Source organism: Arvicola amphibius, chromosome 7 (genome assembly GCF_903992535.2).
Source record: "Arvicola amphibius chromosome 7, mArvAmp1.2, whole genome shotgun sequence".
Classification (NCBI taxonomy): Eukaryota; Metazoa; Chordata; class Mammalia; order Rodentia; family Cricetidae; genus Arvicola; species Arvicola amphibius.
In genome coordinates, this window is record NC_052053.1 from 22,950,250 (window position 1) to 22,969,816 (window position 19,567).

The 19,567-nt window shown below is 39.3% G+C and overlaps 1 protein-coding gene across 14 annotated transcripts in view; it reads left to right on the top strand.

Annotated features, from left to right (window-relative positions):
• Window positions 1–19,567, top strand: part of Baz2b (bromodomain adjacent to zinc finger domain 2B) — a 285,451-nt gene that overhangs the window by 77,239 nt on the left and 188,645 nt on the right. For all 14 annotated transcript variants that reach the window (XM_038336361.1, XM_038336370.1, XM_038336366.2 and 11 more), the window contains one exon: window positions 4,427–4,775. The gene's annotated coding sequence lies outside the window, so the exon portion shown is untranslated. The remainder of the gene's footprint in view (window positions 1–4,426; window positions 4,776–19,567) is intronic.

Consider the following 19,567-nt stretch of genomic DNA (forward strand, 5'->3'; position numbering starts at 1 on the left):
GCTCAAAGGTGGATTTTTAAGACTACCTCTTTCCCCTCTCTAGCCTCTTTTGGTCAGGTAAGAGAACTGTGTCAAATGCAGTCTTTGATAATGTTTTTGAAAGCCTCCTAGCCAAAATTAGTGACCTCATTTTTATTTTCACAAAACTTTGCATTTATTTGTGTCTTTATAAAATTGTCTGTTAGCCAGGCAATGGTGGCGCACGCCTTTAATCCCAGCAATTAGGAGGCAGAGACAGGTGGATCTCTGTGAGTTTGAGGCCAGCCTTGTCTACCGTGACTTCCAGGACAGGCTCCAAAGCTACAGAGAAATCCTGTCTTGAAAAAACCATAAATAAACAAACAGATAAAAAAATGGTTTGACTCTCAGGAATTTCATGTTTCCAACATCAAGCAGAAAGTGAGTTCTTAATATTTTTGCAGCTTTTAGCTCAGTGCATAGCATATAGCAAGCACTCAAATGTTTGATCAATGAGTAAAAGTAAAGAAAGCTTCATTAGTGATTGAAACAGAAATAAGATATGACTTTGGACACCTCAGTATACTCCTTTAATACAGTTCCTCATAAAGTATTCCATTGCTACTTCATAACTGTAAGTTTGCTACTCTTTAAATCTTTTTAGATTTTATTTATTTATTTTTGTTTTTTGAGACAAGGTTTCTCTGTTTAGCTTTGGAGCCTGTCCAGGAACTTGTTCTGTAGAACAGTTCAGGCTGGCCATGAACTCAGATCCACCTGCCTCTGCCTCCAGACTGCTGGGATAAAAGGCGTGTGCAACCACTGCCTGGTAATTTTGCTACTCTTATGAATAGTAATGTAAATATCCGATATTCGGGCCCCCAAGCGGTCGTGACCCACAGGTTGGGAAGCACTGCTGTAGAGTTTTTCTTTGTTCAAACAGAATTCTTTCGGAACCACTGGCAGTATTCCCAGTAGTAAATTGGATCTCTCTGCATCTATCTTGACCCTAAAATCAGAAGTTGCTTTCTGGAAACAAGTACCATCCGTTAGTTCACAGTGGGCAGGCAGATCATATCCAGAAGTTCAGAATTATCAAGATTAGAAGAGATTGCTCCATCATTAAACCCTCTCATAACTGTGCCCATAGTTTAGTGCTGTGAGAGCTGAATTATAGTAGTTGTTCTGATTTTTCTCAACTCTGTGCTCAATTTTGTAAACATGAGAAAGGAACAACATGATTTTAAAAAGACTCAATGCATGGCTTTGTAGGAAGGTGTCAAGTACTTGGAGTAAGATATCTTAATACAGCTGGGCAGTGGTGGTACACGCCTTTAATCCCAGCACTTGGGAGGCAGAGGCAGGCAGATCTCCGTGAGTTCGAGGACAACCTTGTCTACAGAGAGTGAGTTCCAGACTGGCTCCATAGCTGAGAAATCCTGCTTGGGGGGAGGGGTGATTACTAATGCATCATTACTATAATATCAGTTTAAAAACAGAGGCTAAATTGTTCAGAGGCAGGTGGATTTCTGTGAGTTCCAGGGCACCCTGGTCTCAACAAAACAAAAAATATATACATAGGTTATATGGGATAGCTGATTTCATTTCAATGACCAAAAATAAGCTGTATTTTAATATAAAAAAGATTGATATAAAAATATTGAAATTAGTTTATAAATTTAGGTGTCAACTATTGATTTGTCTTTGAGAATGCCATAAAAGTATTTTCCAGATTAGACAAGAAACTCTTGATAAGTTTTCAGATGTTCTTTTTTGGTATTTTGAGACAGGGTAGTTTTGGTGCTTGTCCTGGAACTAGCTAGCTCTTGTAGACCAGGCTGGCCTGGAACTCACAGGGATCCACCTGCCTCTGCCTCCCAAGGGCTGGGATTAAAGGCATGCGCCACCGACGCCCCAAATGTTCTGAAATGACAGTGAAATAAAATTCTTCACCGTAACCACTTTCTTCTTGTGTTCAAACCTCCTCAGGACGGTCATGCCCATTTTGCTATAAGTCACAACCAGAGACGAGTTGGTGACTTCAATTTAAATTGCATGAACATACTCTTAAGACAATTTGAACTCTGGTTCTATAACCACTCAAAGGAATGATATTTTTTGTAGTTACCAATTATATATATATATGCATATATATATTTCTTTATTAAGTATGTTCCCAAAATTTATTATAAGTTAATATCATTTTCCTCCATGTTTTTCCTCCCCAAAAGTCAAACAATGTGAATTGCCTATCCTCATGAAACCCATTATTTAGGGACCAACTTAGCATTTATAGACCAAACTTTACTCTAAGCAAAATAGCGTTCTGGGTTGTACAAGTTATGGTGCACCACTCATCTTAATTTAAAGCGAATTGCATCTCAAGACAGCTCAGAAAATCAAGACAACCTGCAGTCAGCCCCTTATTCTCCTAAGCTAATATTAACCAGGCAAAGTGTCAGTAACATATACTAAAAGAGAAATACTGAACTTTATGTATAGAAATATTGCTAAATTCCATTTAAGTAATGACCACCATTATAGAATAATACAAGAACTTTTTTGAATGTGATTTAGGATCATAATCTACTTGCTAACAGTCATACTTATATTTTAATCTATTTTTCCTATGCACATTATAAGTAAATTTTGAGATGGTGGGATTGTTGACCTAGTCATACATGTATAACGCTTGGCATCTGAGCTAATTAAATATGACTTAATAATATATTGTAAGGAAATTATTGTCTTTATTACAGTTATTAGGTAGTTACTAAAATTATAGTTTGAAAGGAATGCAGAGCATGGAAAACTCAGGATTAAATTATGCATTTGAACCATAGGCCAGCTTTTCCTATAGAGACAGTTTTCTGCTAAAAGAGAAATTGTATGTCACTGAAATTAAATGCTTTTCTGGGGATGGAAGATTCCAGTTTTTAATGAAATTACTGAGTGTGGTGTAGTGAAATGATTAAAATCTGTATTCCGGGAATGTGGCAGGGAAAAAAATCAATAAGTGCTAGCACAGCTTTGCTGCTCAATGTGAATCCTCAGATTGAAATAAACTACTACAAAAATAATAATTAAAAACATATCAGCACATTAATTTATTTAGCATCAGTCTCCCGAGACATCATCTTCACTAATTTTTAGCATACATTACTATGTAATGAGCAGCGTCTTTTCAGATGCCCCTATTAGACAGGCAGTATCTCTGCCCCTCCCCCAGGCTCCTGCCTGCAATCATTGTACTTGCGCTTATTATGTTACAAATGACCGAGGTAAGGCTGACATTCTCAGTGCGTGCAGAAAGACCTAGTCTGCCAGCTTTTTTTCTTCCTAATGAAGCAGCTTTGTGAAATCTCCCCATGTGTTAATACTAATGAAGATCCTCCAGCACAATTAAAATCACAGCCAGTGGTTGAGGAGGAAACATAAAACAATAGCGTCTTTTAAGATACATCTAGCCACATATGTATGCATAAAATAATATATGGTTAAATTATTCTCCAATAACTAAATTTTTACTTGGTCTTTATCCTGAAAACCAAATCACCTAATTTATAATTTTATAAACTTCAAGATTTTATTGTGTTCTTAAGGGGGAAAAACACCTTAAATAAATATTTTTTAAAAATTACTTTTCCTTCTGGGTAATAAAATGTACCATGGTTATGGGTTTTTCTATTTTAAAATCGCTTTTAGGAGGCTGCCGTACACTGTTGAAGGGAACAGACTGCACTTTACCTTTGGTTTAACTTGATTGGTGGAAGGGACTTGGGAAGTGGAAGGCTAAAAACTGAGTCAGCTGGCTGACATTCTGGGGATCAGATAGTACACAGCCTGGTTAGTTGATAATTTAGGGCAACCGGTCTTTTCAATTGTTTAGTCTTTACACTTAAACTCGTTTTTTTTTTTTTTCTAACCGAAACTAGAAAAAAATTGAGATTACGGCTTACAATTTATACCAGTAACTGCAAAAAGACTTACTGTTTAAACAACTTTTAATTTAATATTATTTTGACTCAAACCATGACACTGCAACCAGTTTAGTTCGTCCAAGGAAAAGCAGTAGTAGTTTACCTTGAGATCGCCTTGCGCCCTGCTCTTTGAGTCCTAGCATGCACAAATTCTTGGCACATTAATTTAGCTTGTAGACTCCAACGCGATTTCTAGTTTACAAACGTAAAAAGTTGGTGGAGATGGCTAATCTATGTTCCCTAATAGTACGTTTACGTTTTTAAGAAATTAAATATTCAGTTGTTTCCCCCCCTCTAAAAAGCAAAACAAAACATTTAAGTTTCTAACTTTTTCCTGGGACGAGGAGCGGTACAAACTCAAAGATACAGTATTCTTGGAATGAAGAGGCAGCCCCCTCCCTTGGCTCCTTTTAGAGCTGATAGGTCATTTATTATTGGAACTGAAATGGTATAAACAATTCTCTCGCTCTTTTTTCCCTTGTTAACAGCAACTTTCATTGTTAGAGAGAGGAGAGAGAGAGAAGCCTTGTTGGTTGACGTCACTTGGTTCATGAAGCCTTCGCCTAGAAGTGAAGCTGCTGAACAAACCTTGAGAAGAATCATCTCCTGCTTCAATCTGCTGCTGGATAGGAACTAATCAGAGAGAGAGCGGCGGAAGACGGGGCCGGAGGGAGTCGGGCTTTCGCGATCACGGATCTCACCTCCACTCCAACTCCCTAGACTTTCTCGCAGAAATTATAAGAGAAATAAGGAGTCGGTGGGGATTCCGAAAAGCTTAACCTGCACCCGAGAAGGGCGAAAATCCCTTCCACCGCGCAACTCCGTTCGAAAGTGAAGGTGAGTTTGGGAGCCGGGGTGCGGGGGTGCGGGAGAGGTGGGATCCGGGCGGAGAGCGGCGGCTGCGGGCTGGAGCCCTCCCGAAGCGCCCGCCGCTGTTTACCCGCGCCGCCCGGTGTGTCTCTTTGTTGTGCGGGCTGCGACGCCGCGGTGGCTCTGGGGTCCCGAGTAGAGTTCTGGGCGGAGGGCGCAGGGACCTGGTCCCGGGCGGGGTGGGGGTGCGGGCTCGGCGGAACGGAAACTTTGCTGGGAGTGCGGGCGCGGGACCGGGCAGCCGGGCCTGTCCCTCCATTGTGCCGGCCGCCCTCGCCGGCGGCCTCGAGGCGTCCTCCTGCCCGGCCCGCTGCGGCGCCCCGCGGGGCAGTTGGCGAGGCCCCGGCCTGCCCGCCTCCGCCCCCGGCCCGCAGCCTCGCGTCCGCGCCGCCGACCCGCGCCAGGCCGCCTGGTCTCCGGAGCCGGGTGGGGGTGGGGCTGCGGCCCCGGGCGGCGGGGACCTGGCATGGGGGTCGAGCGGGCTCCCCTTCCCGGGTCCCCGGCGGCCTGGCCAGCAGGTCCCGCCGCGGCGGGCTGGGCTCCCTGCCCTCGGTCTCCGCGCCCTCCCCCGCGACGCCCCGCTCCCCTCCCCTAAAGTAGTTCCGCGAACCCCAGAACTGGGATCTGGAAAGGCTAGGAAGTGTGCGGAGACTGGGAGCCGGCCCTGTGGGTGGGGGCTGGTACCTCTACCCCTCTCCTCAGTATTTATCTTTTGTGTGTTGTTTCCTTGTAAAGAGAGAAGCAGCTGCAGTCCGTGGCCGAGTTGTTGAAATTTATCCCTTTGTGTATATTACAATATCCTCCATTTTTCCCCCTGCCCTCTAAACAACAAGCGTTTCGCCATCTTGGGCAATTTTTATTCCCAAGTCTGTGTGTCTCTCTCTTAATTTTCAGGAAGAGAAAAAAGCCATAGAAATGCAAAAAGTGTGTCTGGATAAGGCTCAAAGTTTAGGAACGGTTCAGGGGGCCATGTGACGTCATATAAACTTTTATCAAGAAAATTTCCCCAAAGTGTGTGTATGTTTTGTTTTTTCCCCCCAAAATATTCACGTTTTATGAAATCATTTAAGTTAGAGCCTACTGATAAGTTGTGGGTTTATTTTTTTTCTTTTGCATTCAGAACAAACACCAAAACACGCACACTTAATGTTTGGTAGCAAGTGGAAGATTATTTTTAAAAAATGATCGAAACTTTTATTGTATCACTTAGTATTCACCTAGTTTTGTCCATGCAGTTTTTATTTTTTAAATTTTCAAATATATTTGTAACAGTATATTTCCTTATTTATGTGGTTTCATAGATCTGGCAAATTTAGCTCAGTTAATATTTACATCACTTGGGTTATGTACCTTCCCTTTTGTGATTGTGGTCTAGTCTTTTCGTGTTTTTTATATTTAAAAAAGCTAATTCAGAATATCATGAGATTCTTGAAACTTTTACATTTTATATTAAATATTAAATATTAAAGTCAAAAGTTTGGCAAAAAAGTAGTTTAATATATGAAAGGCAGAATTAACCTTAAAAGAAGATAATTTAAATTTTTTTGTTGAAACTTTATCAACTATCATAAGAATAATGATAAAAAGTACTATTAAAATTTGTTTGTCTATCATTGTTTTCACCATACAAGGAAAGTTGAACTGATCACATGACCATACTTAATGATAAACTCACTGCCGAGTATATAAATAGGCACAGCAAATTGAATGGGAAAGTGTAATTCTGTCTCCAGTAGTCGTTTTCAGTCAGCATATTTACATCTCTTCTAACAAGGACGAGAAACTGTCTGTATTTAATTTGCATTCCCTTTGTCTTCTGGGTTGGAGAAAAACATTGACGACAATAAACTTTTAAAAAGCTAATAGAAAAAATTCTAAATACATTAAGAGGATTTTCTAGTGTATGAAAACTTACATTGTAATTGGCTTGCTTTAAATTTCTGTAGCAATATTCTTTACTGTTTTCTGCTATTTATCTAGGAATTTCCTGTATGTAAAATGCTACATAGAAATCTTGACTGAATTGAACGTCTGCTATTTAGTGAATTGTAGGTAGGTGGAAATGTTGAAATAATTAAAAGCACACAGGACAGATGGTTCTAAATTATACATGCAACAAAGGACTGAAGATTTGGCAGATTATAAATGGAAGCAACAGAGGATAAGCAGTTTAAGAAAATGGTAGTTAAGTACATTGCTGTCTCACACCTATTGTAAACACTGCTGCACAATCAATAATTTAGATGACATTATTGCATTTGTATGTTCCAGTAGAAGAGTAAGATTTTACAAATATTTAAAGCAGATCTTGAAATGTAAATTTTTTTAAGTTATGGTGATAGAATTTTTTTTAAAGGATATCAGATTGTATGCTTTAAAACAGGATATAAGAACTTAATATGTTCATTGAATGGTTTTCAGAGAAATAGGATTGGGTACATATTTTTAAATGTAGATAGTGTAGCTGTACTGTTTTGGGTTGGTTAAACTAGTACATTGACTATGTTAACCTGTGTACTTACTCTATGCCTGTGAGAATGGGATTTTAGCTCAGTCTTGTGAAATGCATTGACTACAATACTGTTTGGCCTCATTTACTAGATAGTATGGAGTGAAAGAATATATTTAGTTTTAATATTTGAATTTTGTACAGAATACTGTGATACTGACTTGATTATAGTCAGTTTACTATAATATAGTTTACTGTTAATTTATAAATGTAAATATTTTGTGTAATTCTGGTCTTTCGGAAGAATGTAAGTGTATTTGCTTTTTCAAAAAAATAGACTATCTTAAAAAGTATTGGACTTCGCAGAAATTTGTTTTTAGTTTATATAAACCACTTGCTTAAAATGCATATCAGCTGTAATGAGAAGCTTGGGGTTCGTAGTCTGCTGCCCTTTCTCCCATTTCTTTGTTTGCATGTTTATTATAGAATTGCAGTGTAAAGGAGCAGATGTTTTGCCAAACATCCTGATGTGTTGCTTTTTCTTATGGGAGTGCATAGCTGCTCCTTCTGATGCATCAACTTGACAGCTGGTTGATTTCATGGAGCTGCTAAGAAGCCATTAGTGGTGTCATTGAATTGAAACAGAAGAGTCAGTCCCAGCTTGAACTGCAATTGTTAATGTCTTTGTTGCTACTTTGTGTTACTATACAAGATGTGGGGATACCACAGTTGCACTGAGGTTCAAGGTTCCTGTCTTATCTCCTTGAATTAGTGGAGGGTAGGGCATTAGACCTTCCTTACTCAGGTTTAAAGTTTTTACAAGAGAAAGGATTTCTTAGTGTTTGAGCTGGTCTTCCTTAGAAAACTACTAAAACCAGAAACATGGCATATTGCAAACAAAATCATAGGGTGTGTTAACCTCTGTAAACAATTATGTAATCAGGGTTCAGTGATTTTTTTTTTTAATATACTTCATTTCCTGAGGGATTCATCAAATTGTCTAGTAAGTATTTTAGGAGGTTTTTTTAATTACATAAAATTAAATATTTTGAGTAATAAAGTCTTAAAATATTGTGGTTTATTTAATAAATATTGGCTCATTTGGCATAATGTTTTTTTAAACTTTTACTGTGGGAAATGATCAGAAAAGAAATAATTATTGGCAGATATACCATTTTGCTTGTCATTTTCTGAGGCCAAATGCTGTTTAAAAATTCATAAGACTGTTCTAAATTATTCTCCTAGTAGTTATTTAATGATTTTCTTAAACTAAAATCATGTTTTTATTGTAGAAAGAGCATTGTTGTTTCAAGAGGCGAAGTTCTGCCTGTAGCTCTTGCCAGGCTGGTGTCATTTCTGCCTGTAGCTTCAGTTCTCACTAACTTAGGGTTCCAGCCATGTCACTGTCCTGTTGGTGCCAGAGCTTTGTACTTTCTCTAATTATTTACGTTGTTTTGTTGGTAGGAGGGGAAATGGGAAGGAGTAAGACTACTGGTCTCAGTAGACAGAAGTATACTGTAAGAAAACTGGAAGCAAAACAAAACTTTAGGATGGTATGGTGCCAGAATACAGTATATTTTATTATTTTGTCTCAACATTTATTTATTTTTTCAAAGTTTTAGATCTTAAAGTAGAATACAAATTTAATAACTCTTAAAAGAACATAGCTTACTTTAAAAAATAGACACATAAAATGTAAAACTGGTCATTGGAATATATAATTTGCTGAAGTAAATCCTGTTGAAAAAGACTTCCTGTATAATTTTAGGGTTTTTTTTTTTTTTTTTTTTTTTTTTTTTTTTTGGTTTTTGGTTTTTGGTTTTTGGTTTTTCAAGACAGGGTTTCTCTGTGTTGCTTTGGAGCCAGTCCTGGAACTTGCTCTGTAAACCAGGCTGGCCTCGAACTCACAGAGATCTGCCTGCTTCTGCTGAGATTAAAGGCGGGCGCCACCACCGCCCAGTGTGACTTCCTATATAATTAGATGAGCAAACTTTCAACTTGTATAATACACCTTAATGATTCCGGGATTATTTCCTGAAATCGTAAGTTGATGGAGTCTTTGGTTTTCAGGAAGTCACTAAAACTAGAGTTGGTATTGAGGCGATGTGACATTTGAGCCTTTTTGTGTTGTAGCCATAAAGTTCCTTAAAAAGAGAATCATTCCACTGCCTTAGACTGTGTGGGACTTATTTTAAAAAGGATTTGTGTGTATTATTTTAAATTGTGTGTGTGTGTGTGTGTGTGTGTGTGTGTGTGTGTGAGAGATGGGCAGATTTTGTGCAGATGAGGACAGATGCCCCCAGAAGCTGGAGGAGTAAGTAAATGTCCTGGAGCTGGAGGCTTTTGTGAGCCACTTCGTGGGTGCTGGAAACTGAAATCAGGTCCTCTGAATTGCTGAGACATGTCTGCAGTTCTGTGGCTTGCCTTTGAGGGAACATAATTACTTAACTTGCATGTATTTGTGTCAAGGCAGATAGTCTCACAAGGCAATTTATGGGAAGTCGAGTTGTTTATTAAACACAAACTATTCATTTTAAAGAAACATAAAAGTTAAGCTCAATGATAGAGGTAATATTGTAGTTCTAGCAGGTATCCTGCTATCAGTAGAGTGTTGAGCATATTGTTGTTAAGGGACGACAGTGCTGGACCAGTCCGTTGCCCATGCTACCTTGAAACTATGGCTGAGTGTGCTGCTGCGCATTTTCATCCCAGCGCTCTGGAGGCAGAGCGAGTCCGAGACAGCCAGAAACCAGGGCTACACAGAGAAACCCTGTTTTGAAAAACCAAAATAAAGAAAAAAAAACAATGGTTAATAAATATATTTATTTCACTTACAAAAACAGTTATAAAATATTGGAAACATCTGAATTTATATGATTTTTAAATCTGCCCTGAGTGTTTGATTTGTGACAACTCAGAGTTTGAATGTAAAATACTTAATGGTCCAGATAACTTAAACTTATAACATGCTATTCATTGTGGAGTTTTCGGTTGTCAGTTAAGCAGCCAGTTTTTAAAATTAATATGCTTTTATGAGAGTATGAGGTCAAATAGGTTTCTGCACATATTTTGTTTTTATTATATAATTTTGGAAATAAAGTTTTAAAAATAGTTCTTATATAAAATGTGGCATGTAATTTGGCCTCTGAATGATTTTCATTCAAATAAAAATTGCCTGGGCAGTGATAATAACAATGAAGGCAATGTGTCGATATGAACCCTTACTAATTTTGTGTATAATATAAGAAAGAGATACATATGGTTTGAAGATAGTTTCTGCCCTGTACCTACCTATATGTCCACATAATTGCGTATTTTTTTCCTCTTTCTGTTTTTTCCTCTTAACACTTTTCTACAAACATGCACTCATTAATCAAAGACCGTGCACTCCTGCTGAGGGCAGAGAGGTTCATCAAATTGGCAGTCAGCTTGGTGTAAAGAACGGTGTGCTGAAGCTCTTAACTCACTGGGACATAAATAAATCTAAGGTCTTTGTATGCAAACCCTGGAGGTTAATACTGTATAATTCAATGTCCTGTCTTTGTTTTTATGATTGATGTTTTTAAATGTTTCAAGCTTAGTGCAAGTCTTCTAGTGGATCAGGTCGGCCTATCTGATTGGCTGTAGTGAGAAAAAGCATTAGGTTGTCAGAGGACTTTGGAGTATGCTGCAGAGATTTTGATTTTTTCCCCCTGCAAGATCTTTGTCATATTGCGTGAGCTGTTATAGGAATGTACCAATGATTGACATTCCCTGCTGTGATAATGGACCCAGTGCATGAAATGCCAATAGTTTGGTTCTATTTGTTCGGAAGCTTACTGCTATTTGTATCCTTAACAGAGCTAACATGGAGAACAAGCAAAACTACTGGGATTTCTCTGTAGAAATAGTGCTGGGATTTGGCTTTAACATGACTTGGTTGCATATTCATAATTTAAGAACAGCTGGTTACAGCAAGCACATAGTCATTTGCAAGCTATTATAAACCATTCCACTCACATGGAGCCTGTGCTTGGTGTTTTTTTTTTTTTTATTGATCTACCTGCATTTAAAATCTAGTCACTGCTGCTATAGAAGCACTTCATTTTAGCTGTGTTTGCAACACAGAACAGCTTCAATTTTAAATAATCAACTTAAGTTGGATTTTTGAATAAAACGAAGGACCTTAGAATGAAACAAGTATAAAAGGTTGTATCTTATAGGCAAAATATTTAATCTTAACTTAAACCCAGCCAGCCACCTATCAAAACCTAAATTTTACAACTATTATAGTTTTTGGACAGTAAGATTTTATAATTTTGTCTAGATAAATAACTGAGTTGATTTTATTTGAGAATTTCATTACTCATTTTACCAGTTACATATAGTTTGAGAAACAATAGATTAATTAATTTGTAATATAATGTCTTATGTAGAAAAGAAGTGGTACTTTAGTTATGGGTTGTGTAAAATCTAGCTAGACAGTTGACAGTATTCCCTGGATTAGAATAATGTGAAAGCTATATAGCTATTCCAGTACTCCAGGAAGGACTCGAATAAGTAGTCTCTTCTGCTATGAGGGTCACTTACAAATTTTAATTGGTACCTGTTAATCCAACTGTAATAGCTTCCTGCATGTTGTCAGTCCCATCTATAAGCAGAGAAAAGAAAACAACCTCAATATTCCAAGCTTCCAATAAGAATTGGAGAAAACTGTGAAATGCTGTTTTATATATCCTTTTATGAATGACAGGGAGGAGCGCATTCCTTTGTCTATGTTAAAATAAGTGCATACATGAGGGATTCATGATGATGCTGGTATCTGATCTTTCCACATAACATAGTGTACACTTGTGCATGTGTTTGTCCCCATGCTGGAATGATGAGATAGCTCTCACACATCAAGGTTGAGAAACAGTCCTAAGAGTGCATTTTACTCTCTTAGCTGCTCAAGTGACTGGATATGTTGGTAATATAACAGAATATATGGCCAGGTTCAATCTAGTGATATCAAGGTGTCCTTTCTTCCAAGGTTATTAAAGGACAAAGTGATACTTTTAGTTGTGAGTTGCATAGGATCCCAATGCAGTTAAATTGCCATTACTTAGATTACTCATTTTGTGGATTATTCTGTGTCCTTTCTTACCTTTTGGACAGTTGTTCTTCCAGATATTTCTCTGCTCCATAGAGTTTCATCAATGAATAAACAAAGGAAATAAAATGATTTTGTTTTGCCCTGGGGAGTGAAGCCAGGGCCACAGGTGAAGTAAAGGCTCAGTAAACCTGGCTTTCTCTGTTTCTTAAGATAAATGGAGAGCGTGAGAGCCTGGTAGTGGTCACGAGCGCCTCTAACCCCAGGAATGAAGCAGAGGCAGGTGACCTTTGACTCTCAGTCAGCCTGGTCTACAGAGTGAGTTCCAGGACAGCCAGGGCCACACAGAGAAACCTGTGTTGAAAAACAAAGCAGCAACAGCAACCAAAAGAGATTAAGATGGATAGTTACCCTGAGGTTTGCAGTGAAATCGAAGGATTGGTATTTTGTCCTCCAGATTTTATCACACCGGTAGTTGTATGGAGAGAAGAGGAAGAAGCATGAGGTAAATCAGTAAAACATAAAATTTAGCATTTGTTTGAAAAAGATTAAATTCAACATCAACCACAAGAGAAATTTTAGATACACTTTTATTGTTATAGTAATTATAGAAGGAAGAGCCAGTGGCTCTAATTCTCCAAGTTTATTTTGCACACTTTGACTAAACATGCATTTGGAGAAAGCTGTGGATGAAAACGTACTGTAAATTTGAAGTAGAAGCCAGTGGACTGGAAGTGCTGCTGTGCATGTCTGGCCATCTGAGTGGGGACTGAACTCTGATTTGTACCATGTAGAAAGAACGATACAGCAGGCATGTAATCCAGTACCCTACAGCAAGACAGGACAGGGAGACCAGAGCATTGCTCACGTAGCTCAGTGACAAAAACAGCCTCAGAAGCAAGGTGGTCGGAAGGGACCACCAAACCACCTCCTCCACGTTGCTTTCTGACCTCACATAGATGCAGTGACACCCATTGTCTGCATTCATACACACAATAGTTTCTTTTTGATGTTTGGTTTTTTGGTTTTGAAGATTAGGGTTCTCTGTGCAGCCCTCGTGGTCCTAGAACTCACTATGTAGACCAGGTTGTCCTCACACTCAGAGATCTCCCTGCCTCTGCCTCCCCCGAGTGCTGGGGCTAGAGGGTGCAGCACCACTGCTTCCACACATTAAATCCGAATAGGAGAGAGGTGGCTTCTGGCTGGGATAATTTTAAAAGTCTCTTTGGTTAGGTAGGACTGAATTAGTCAAGAAAAATCAATGAAAGGATGCAACAAAAGGAAGACAGTAGGGACTGAGCCTCTGTTAAGTAAGCCCATTAAAGCTATCCTGCTGGGAACCTGGGCATAGTTCTGTAACTTATTTGGAGATCATCTCAACTTTAAACCTTTCCACCAGAAAGATGATATTACCCGGACTTTCCCTTCCTCCATTGCTTTCAAAGTTGACTGACTTTCTTTGAAGAAAGTGGGTTAATGAGTCAGGCTCTTCAGCCATAGGCTTGACTTGCAGGCCAGGTTAAAAACCATTGAACGTCTGCAGCCTTTTCTGCTTCGAGGCTTTCTGGCTTTTTTGTGATTAACAGAGTTCCCTCCCTTTTCTTCTGTTCTCTGCTTTTGTGAGTTTTTTCCTTTTTTCCTTTTTCCTCTGCTGCTTATACCTGTTCAACAGTGAGCATAGTGAAGAACGGCGACTCAAGACCCTTTCCTTCCCTTGGTGACACGCTGACATCCCAAGGGAGTTGGGTAGCACTAACTTGAGAAACCTCTCTCTCTCTCTCTCTCTCTCTCTCTCTCTCTCTCTCTCTCTCTCTGGCTTTTTGAGACGGGGTTTCTCTGTAGCCTTGGGTGTCCTAGAACTCACTCTGTAGATCAGGCTGGCCTTGAAATCACAGAGATCCGCCTGCCTCTGCCTCCTGAGTGCAGGGATTAAAGGAATGCACCACCACCTCCTGGTCATCTGGTCATTTCTTTTTCTTTTAGGCAGACCAGCTGAGCATCCCATCATAGCTACATATAAGGACAAAAGGTGGTAAAATATAGTCCTTACTTTCAGTAACATCTGCATGGGGTCTCAATAAAAACAGAATCTCATTACAAGTAGAGAACACAAGGGCCAGGGAGAAAAGTGCCTGTCACAAAACCTGATGACCTGAATTTTATCCCCAGAACTGAATCTAAAGTTGTCCCTTTGACCTCTGTCTATGTACATGTGTACATATACATACACGCATACAAAATAAAATGGGTAACATAATAAAAAATTAAAAGCTAGCATTGAGAACAGAGGAGTAATCAAATACTCAGACACAGAGGTATGAAAAAGCCTTGTACATGTCTTGGTCAGTTAGAGGGAGGGAAGATGGAGCTTGGGGTTGTGGGACAACAGCTCTCCTTACTGGCCCTTCCAAAAGGCCTCGCAGGAGGTACACTTGCCCAAACTAGGAAACTGCGGGAGTGTTTGGGAGCATATGCAGATGTTTCTATATATTATATGAAATGGGATGTAGAATAGAATGACTAGAATGTCAGGTTTTATTTTTTGGTAGTTCAGGCTAGTCTAAAATTTACCAGTCTTCTCCCTCAGCCTTATGAGTATAGAGATTTACTTTTTTTTTTTTTAGATGAAGTGTTTAATGACTCTAGTACCTTGAGTTTGAGTTTTCATCTTAATCTGAGAAACCTTTGTGAAATAATTGAGTTTGTGTATTTGGGAGGGCAGAGAATGACCACACGTGTTCTTCATGTCTTGACTGACATGGCCTCTTGAGTGACACATCTTGCTTGCTGCTGCATATGCTGACCTTCAGACTTCAGGGTTCAGCTGTCCCTTCCTCTCAGGTGGCCACGGGAGTGCTAGGACCACAGAGTGCTGTGGGTGAGGAAGCAGAAATTTTGGAATATAGAGCAGCTTGGGAAAGAATGAACGTGAAGAGGCTACTGTAGCTATGCTGCTGGGTAGGCAGACTTAATCCCAGGTACTCAGTGCATCCGCTGAGGAAATTCCCATTCAGACACACATGGAATTGACAGGGTGACGTGTACCCATTAGAAAGATCTGGATCAGAATTAGCAGGTTTTCACTTAAAATTTTTATTAATGTAAGTTGTATAAACAGATGAGTTTAATGATACCTTCATACATGTTTATGATACAGTTTGATCATCTCACCGCATGTGTTACCCTCATCCTCTGACCTCTTCCACTTGCCCATTCCCTCCGACACACAGTCCCCCTTCTGCTCCCATGGCTCATTTAAGGGCGTGGAAGTCACTGTGGAGGCCATGCTCTCTTGGTTCGTGCCCTCGCACCTCTGACTTCCATGTGCTGGGGCTGCAGGTGTGCATCATTCACAACTGTGTCTCATGTCTTGTTTTACATTTAGAATATAGTGTACATCACTTACTATGGTTTCAGTTCTATCCACTTTCCTGTGACAGACTTTGTTCTTTATAACTAAATAATACATCTTTGTGCATGTATGGGGTGGAGAACAGAAGACAGCTACAGATGCCATTTCTCAAGCATTGTCCACTGGGACTTGTGGCTCAATAAGTAGTCTGGGCTGGCTAGCCAGTGAATCCCAGGGATCTGCCTGCTTCCACCTCTCCAGTGCTGTGTTACAGGCACACACTACCATACCCAGCTCTTCGTGATAGTTTCGGGAGTTGAGCTTAGGTCCTTATGCTTGTAGGACCAGTATTTTACCATCTGAACTATGTCCCCAACTCCTGTTTGTCTGTCTGTTAATTATACTATCCTTTTTCTGTGTAATTCTTTTTTCTTTTCTATTAAATATTCAATATTCTAATGTATTTATAATGAGTTTGGATTCATCCCGCATCCCCTCTGCTCCAATTCCTCTCCTGTGTTCTTCCACTCCCCAGCCCAAACTTGACGTAGTCTCTCTCTCTTTTAAAATTAATGCCAACTGAGTTTATTTAGTTCTGCCTGTATGTATATAGGTGTGGGATTATTCATACAGGCATGGGTAGGCTCTTAGGGATCATATCATCCAGAAAAAGCAACTCTCCCTCCCATTAACAAGTAGGCATTACCTGCCAGTGGCCCCTCAGCCTGAAGGAGGGGACGACTTGATAAGCCCATGCTGGGATTTTGGTTGGCTTGAACCTTGTTGTGTAGGTCTGGTTCCTGCAGCCCGTCTCTGTGAATTCACGTGTGCCGCTGTGCTGTCAAGTCCTATACATCTGTTTCTCTAGGAATCCACTCTCATTTTGTCCTGCATCATTTTTGTCCTCTCTTCCAAGAATACCCCTGAACCTTATGGGGATCGTGTGGGATACAGACTGTTTGTAGCTGAGCAGCCCACAGTCTCATTCTCTGCCCACTGAACGTTTTTTACTCTGTATGGATCTCCATCTACTGCAAAAAGCAGCTTCTCTGATGAGAGTTGAGAGACTCAACAATATGTGGGGTCAAAAGAACTTAGGGACAGTTTATTGCTGTGCCCATTTATCAGGATAGTAATATTAGGATCTCCCCTAGAGTCTGAGACCATGGGGTTTAGTTTAATGGTGTCAGGTATGGGTTCTATCTCTTGCAGTGGGCTCCCTTGAATTCCTTACGTATTGTGGCTACTAATTCCCTGTCAAGTGAGTAATTTCTTACATTTTGTGTCTCTGACTATTCTATTGATTGGTTTCTTTACTGTGTAGAAGTGTTTTTAATTTGATGATCTTCATATTCTAATTCTTAGAATTTCCAGAACTATCGGAGTCATTCATAAAGCGACTGTTTTCCTCCAGTAGCTTCAAAGCTCCAGGCCTTATGTTAAGGTTGCTGTGTTTTGAGTTGATTTTTGCACAGGGAGGGTGGCAGGAACCTGATTTCAGTTGTTTACTTGTGGATTATCAATCTTTTCTAGCTCCCCTTTGCCCTGAGACAGGATTTCTGGGTGTGGCCCTGTAGTCCAGGCTGGCCACCTGCCTCTTGAGAGCTGGGATTAAAGGCGTGGCCAGCACTGCCCAGCTTCCAGCACCATTTGTTAAAGCTCTCCATTTTTAACACTGTTGTGAAGAAAATGGCTGTATCTGTAGGAGTGATTTCTTAGTCCTGTGTTGTGTTTGGCTGGGCCTGTGTTTCTGTTTTTGTGCCTGTACCACGCTGCTGTTATTGCTATGCAGGTAGCGCACTATGAACTCAGGCCTGTGAGACCTGTGGCATGATTCCTTATGTTCATGGTTACTTTGGCTATTGGAACCTTTTGTATTTCCATATGATTATTATGACTTTTTCCTATTTCCATAAGAGATGTCATTAGTGTTTTGATGGGAATTGTATTTTTTCTCTAATTCGCCTTTGATAATATGGCATTTTTGCAATATTAATTCTGTCAACACATGATTGTTAGGTTCTTCCATCCTGTAGTGACTTCTTCATTTTCTTTCAGTGTCTTTTGTCTGTTTGGTTATATTTGTTTCTCGTTTTTTTGAGGCTATTGTAAATAGGATTGTTTTCCTGAATTCTTTTTTAGCATGTTTGGTATTGGTATATAGAAAAGGTCTTGATTTTTGTATGTTGACTTTGTATTCTGTTATTTTCCTGGAAGTTATTTCTAAAATTCAAGAGCTTTCTGTCTGGGCAGTAGTGGCACCCGCCTATAAGCCCAGCACTCAGGAGGCAGAGGCAGGCGGATCTCTGTGAGTTCGAGGCCAGCCTACTCCACAGAGTGAGTTCCTGGACAGTCAGGGCTACACACAGAGAAACCCTATCTCAAAAAAATAAAAACCAAAAAAACTTCTATTGTTTTCTTCACTCAGTATAGTGCTGGCTCTAGGTTTGGTGTATATGACTTTTATGATGTTGATGTATGATTGTATTCCTATATTTTTCAGGGATTTATTTTTTAATTTATTTTTTAATCATTAAAAGCTGTGGAATTTTTTGAAGCATTTTTCTGTATTTATAAAATGATTTTGTGTTTTTTGTCCCTAATTCTGTTTATGTGCTCTTGTATGTTTATGATTAGTATATGCGGAAACAGCCTTATCACTGGAATAAAAACCACCAACTCACCTTTTTTTTTTTTTTTTTTTTTTTTTTTTTTTTTTGGTTTTTCAAGACAGGGTTTCCCAACTCACCTTTTTAAATGTAATTTTGTCAGTTTTTTCTTTGGCAGATGTGTATGGGGTGTGTCTGTGTGGTGGTGAATGTGCCAAGGTGCGCATAGAGGGCAGAGGACAGTTCTTCCTCTGAGTGGGCTCCAGGGGCCAAGCTTAGGCCTCCGGGCTTTGAAACAAATGTCCTTACCTGCAAAGAGTCATGGTGCTCTCCCCATTTGTCTGTTTTTGATGAACTGGCTCTGATATTTTTTTGAGTAGATGATTACACTAAATTTCTCTTTTGTGGTGCTGTTTTCTTTAAATCTGAATCACTGTGAAATTTTAGAAATTTGGAATTGGAAAGATGGTGCAGTGGTTTAGAGCACATGCACACTAAAAATTTCTTATAAAATATCAGAAATTCTTTTATTTATGGAATTGATTTGTGTGTGTGCACACTGGGATTGAATCTAGATCTTTGGACATGTTTCACATGTTGTTGGGCTGGGCTACATCTTTGCCTTATAATATTTTCAGAATCAAGTCTTTTAAAATAGTCTCATATTTGGACTAGATTATGCTTACTTGTTAGAAAGATGCTTTGGAGTATGGATCATCAACATAGGTATATTTGTTTATAAGTTTACTAATATTCTAGCAATTGATTTGTGGCTATACTGCACACACAGTGTCGCCACAAGTGTAAGACAGGATAGGATGCATGTGGTGTGAATAGATTCTCTAAGATAGTAAGATAGTTTGCTGATTGTGAAGGCTTATTTTATTTTATTTTGGCTTTTGGACAGGGTTTCTTTGTGTAGTCTTGGCTGTCCTGGAACTCACTCTGTAGACCAGGCTAGTCACAGAGCTCAGCCTGACTCTTTCTCCTAAGTGCTTGGATTCCATTTCCCGGCATGACTTTCTGTTCTTATTACTGCTATCTCACTCTTTTGACATGGAGAATAGTTAATAATAATAGACATTGTAGTTAGAATAATTTCTTCTCAAATTCATTATTTTCTCTGAGATCATCTAGTTTCACAATACATTTTATAACAAGAATCAGAAAATATGAACTTGGACATTTGCATTGTGTTTTTATATTCTGTTGCTGGGACTTGAACTTAGGTCTCCATTCATTCTAGCCAAGCACTTTTATTATTATAGCTTTATCCCC